General features: G+C 26.1%; 1 long non-coding RNA gene across 6 annotated transcripts; it reads right to left on the reverse strand.

Annotated features, from left to right (window-relative positions):
- Nucleotides 1–1,941: 1,941 nt before the first annotated feature.
- LOC131600349 (uncharacterized) lies at nucleotides 1,942–4,279 on the reverse strand. Of its 6 annotated transcripts, none has more exons than XR_009283110.1 (5): nucleotides 4,035–4,279; nucleotides 3,909–3,940; nucleotides 2,948–3,153; nucleotides 2,537–2,834; nucleotides 1,942–2,327 (listed from the first exon to the last, which is right to left on the reverse strand). It is a non-coding gene; the product is annotated as an uncharacterized LOC131600349 (long non-coding RNA). The 6 variants fall into 6 exon arrangements; XR_009283114.1 differs by having other exon boundaries at nucleotides 2,948–3,321; XR_009283111.1 differs by having other exon boundaries at nucleotides 2,948–3,757.
- Between the last annotated feature and the right edge of the window lie 633 nt (nucleotides 4,280–4,912).

The following is a 4,912-nucleotide window of genomic DNA, read 5'->3' on the forward strand; positions in this document are numbered from 1 at the left end:
GCGCATTTGTTTACATATTATATTTATTTTTAATAAAATATTAAAAAAGAAAAAAATTAGATCAATAATATATATTTTTTGCATATAAAAATATTTAATTCAATAATAAATATTTTCCGGTATATAAATATTATTTTTGTTTAAGTATCACTTACAAAAATATATGGATCAATAATAAATTTTTGTATAAAAATATTTAGATTAATAATAAAAAAAATTCCGTATACAACTTTTGAATAAAAAAAAATATTAATATCATAAATATCATTTTTTTTCTATATAAAAATATTTAAATCAATAATAGATGTTAGAATACCATACATTTAAATTTTTCCCGTATAAAAATATTAACTTTATATTGTTATTATATATTAAAAAAATTTATTCAATAAGAAACTTGTTCTCATTTATAAAAATACCATCATTTATAAAAACATTTGAATTAACAATACATTTTTTATCTATATAAAAATTGGCTCAAGAAAATATATGTTATAGTATTTGTAATTATATATCTGTCATATGTTATTTTTTAAAATTTTTAAATTTATAAATATTCTTTGTTAAAGAATATGGACTAAAATATTTATAAATATTTATAAATATATAATAATTAAATATAATTAAAATCAATTATACAACATATTTGAGAGAGAAAAATCAATTATTTTATCTATACCCATTCAATAAAATAAATATAAATAATTTTAAAACACAATAGAGAGAGAAAAATAAAAAACATATTCAAATTAAAATAAGTGTTAACATAAACAAATATTACAAAAATAATACTAATGTTTAAAAAAATTTATTGTTTACGATACTATTTAGTTAGTTTTAAAACATAAAAGATAGTTTTAATACTATTTATATCACTTTTATTACAAAATATTGCTGTTACACTTTAAGTTAGCAAATATAAAGATTATTAGTAAAATAATATGAAAGTTTATTTAATTTAAATTAAATGGTATAAAAAACATATTTTTAGTTTGTAATAATACCGTATTTAATATGATTTTAATTATAAATATAATTAAAATTATATATGTGAAAAATTACAGATTCATTTAAAATTAAGATTTTTTTTATAACCTATTTAATTAAATTTTTATCTTGGTGAGAGTGAGTATATTATTATTCTAATGTTAATTAACACAAATAATATTTATTTATGTTATAAATTATTTTTTATTAATAAAATAAATAGAAAAGAAATTAATCAAGTGAAGATCACTAATCATAAAAAGACTGAAATTGTTTGATTTCTTAAACCTACTTAAAGTTTGTTTTTCCGTTGAAACAAAACAATGGTAGGGAGAACCACGGTTCGATCCCCCGCAACTGCGATCGGGAGGGGGATGGAACCACTTGATGCCAGAACTCGCCCCCGAACCGAACTAAACCGGTGGTATAAAGCCAAAAAAAACAATGGTATGAACATAAATTAAAATTAATTTTTCAAAATTAACAACTAAATTAAATAGAAGTAAATCACCGTTTATGATACGAACACAAATGATAAAAATAAAAAATATGCTTTCTTGTTTTTGCCCGTAATAACATTTTAATATTGATTTTTTTACAGATGAAATTTAAAAGATAAGAATTAATATAAAAGTTAGTATTTTTATATGAGATAAAATTATATTTTAATATTATTTTTCTTTATTGATTCTAAGCTTATAATTTAGTAAAATTAAGTAAATAAAAAGATTATGAAATACTATTTATCAATATGACATCTAAACAAATTCATATATCGTACTGTATCTCACAACAAGAAAGCAATATAAAATTGATAGATAAATGAGGTGAGCGTAGAAAATTAAATTTGATATTAATTTTATTAAATGTTTGATATCACATTTATCAATTTATGTTCTAAATAATTCAATGAAATTAAATGGTTGAAAAATACACTTTATTATTATATTCCTATACCAGACCAACACATCTAAATAATCAATGACATATTTATATCCTACCCACAAAATATTATTAAGCTCTATTTATACTGGATGCAAACTCTAAACTCGAAAAAACCACCTAATCTGATAACTCAACCTCTTTGATCAAATGTTTCAGAAATATTATCATACAAAAACCATGTAAATCATCTGAAACAAACTTATTAATATTCTATTTTACTGGTAATTGATAAGCTGATAAGAACCTATTCAGGTAGTTCACCAATAAGCAAAAACTCAAGGGTCAATGCCTCCTTTTACTCCATGACTAAGTCCATACATACACATTTTCCACCAATATATTCCTGGCATTTCCGCACCAACTTGGGTTCAACTACCTGCAACCCAATCATAAGCCTGCATCCAATACAAAAGAATCGATTCAGCCGTGAACATTTTTAGTCCAAAGCATGCTATGAGGTTTCTCAAAATAAATGCAGCTAACAGTCACATACAGAACATGTTATCTGCATAAGCCAAAACTCAAGAATCACAAACCAAATGCCATCACATACAATTCAGATCAAACCAATAGAAAAACCATGAACCCAACCCTGTATTCTTACCAAACATCTCACAACCAACAGCCCACTGCACAATTCAAAGGCCCCGCACTTCGAAACCGTAACTCCAGCTAACAATGCCGACATAAGTTGTCAAATCTGCACTACATCAGGATGATACTACACCAACATTTATACATTAAAGTGAAAAGGTAACTACTGTTGTATCCATAAAATGTTACTTACCTGCTGCAACAAAAGTATCCTCTTTATAGAATCCAATGTCATTAAATCCAACAAATTGTTGAAATGCCATTTTGTGTCCATTTTATGGGATGTTGTTCAGTATAAAATTGTTTAGCTGCAACATCGAAGAAAAAGTTAGGAGACAAATGCGACAAATTTTCATTTCTATGTAGAAACAATATGTAAACACTATCAGTTATAAATTTGTGACAGGTTTCGTATTCATACGGCATATAGAAGCTGAGCTTTGCGGAACCATGATAGTTCTTCATGTAGAAAGTTTTGAAAGACATCGGTTATTGAATAATTTGATTGTAAAATCTTTCTTGGATTTATACTTTTAATACATGGAAACTATATCACATTCGCCGAGTCCGTCTTCATGCAATGTGCGTAAATTAGTCCAACTCCACCAGCTTCCTTCACTGGAAGTGCTGCAGAAACAATATCTTGTTAATGAAATTTCAAAATTGAAAATCACAAACAAATCATGAGAATTAAATTAATGAAATTTCAAAATTGAAAATCACTAAATCTTGAACAACTCGGTGTCTGTTCGGAAGGAAACACCTAGTACATACTTTAGCCAAACAGGAAATCTTCTGCATACAAAACAAAATATGTTATTTTTGAGTAAAATCTTTATCTTTGACAATCCTTCATAATTTTAGTGATACCCACAAAATCATCAAACCTAATCCCAAATATTGGGGGTTTAAACATATTAACTGCCCTTTTGCACCCTCTACCCACCGAGACAGAAAAGCCCAATTATGCTCAAACATGAGGATTAGATAAAATGAAAGTAACATCTAATAGTTGTCTACAAATATTCACTACACCTGTTTCAAAATACCACTCTGATTTCAATATACTAACACATATTTTAAAATACTTTTCCCAAATTTGTATTATATGTGATTTCATAAAAATAATAGACCCAAAAAGAGAAATTTATTGTAACCCAGACATAAAATAAAGATTGAAATCATATCTTTCCTGCAGCTAACTTCTGGATCCTAGAGACAATTTTTCCACCTTCATTTACAAATAGATAATATTTTTGTTAATTAATAAAACAATCATAGAAAAAAACCTAATCTAATAATCTGCAAAAATAAAACAATCAAAGAAAAAATTTAAACTTTGAGATAAATACATTTCATGAGTTTCAACAAATCAACCCCACCTAATGTTGTCTTCATCTTGTTCCTTCTTAACCTACATAAGACCATGTTAGTAATTGAACTAACAACAACATCAAGGAGAAGAATAACATAAGGGTAAGAAACTGAGAAATGCATAGTTTACGTACCTTCGTCGGAAACCACGTTATCACATTCAGCCGCCGGTAGATTCTGATTCCATCTTTCTATTTTTCTGTTTTCAACTTATTTTTGGTGTTTATCTTTTGTCTCTCTTAGTTGTGAAAGTAACGAAGATGCATTTATAAAAATAGATGAAGATGTGTTTGTCTTTAGAAGAGAAGAAGAAAAAGAAGGTGGTACATATGTGTGAAGAAGAAGAAGAACAGAGGAAGAGAGAGAAAGAAGAAAAAATTTGGTGGAGGAAGAAAGAGAAAGGGTTTTGAAAATTAAAAGTGATGTGATGAAATAAACGTGAAAAAACATCAAAAGTAGGTTTGCATTGGTTGGTTTGGAAACAAAAAGACCTATGTGACATCAGCTTTTTATTTATTCCTAACCATCAAAGGCAAAATTCAGTAATTATGTAATTGTAATGGAACAAAGTGACATCATTGGTTGGAAAAAGTAAATTTTGGACAACAAATACCCCTATTTTATACACATGGCAGATATAGAAGCAAGGACATAGTGGTGTTTTCCACAACAATTTCCTTTCTTATATTATAGATTTTATTTCAGTCAATTAAAAAATTGAAGTTAATTGCACTGGAACATAATCTTTTATTTATTTATTTTAAAATAAATCTCATTTTTCAGTTTTTAAGTAAAATCGATCGGAAATGTAGTTTAGGGTTTTGAGTTTCGTATTCCAATTCGTATAATTTCGTGTTTTATTTAAAATCAAAATGTCATATTTATTTTATATAATTTTTTAAATACAGTATAAGTCATCTATTCCCTTAGTTGTTTAACCAACCGACATGAAATGTTGTTCCTTATATTTTAAAATTAAAATATAACCCAACTTTTTTTTTTTGAATTAAGA

This window comes from Vicia villosa, linkage group LG4 (assembly GCF_029867415.1).
Source record: "Vicia villosa cultivar HV-30 ecotype Madison, WI linkage group LG4, Vvil1.0, whole genome shotgun sequence".
Taxonomy (NCBI): Eukaryota; Viridiplantae; Streptophyta; class Magnoliopsida; order Fabales; family Fabaceae; genus Vicia; species Vicia villosa.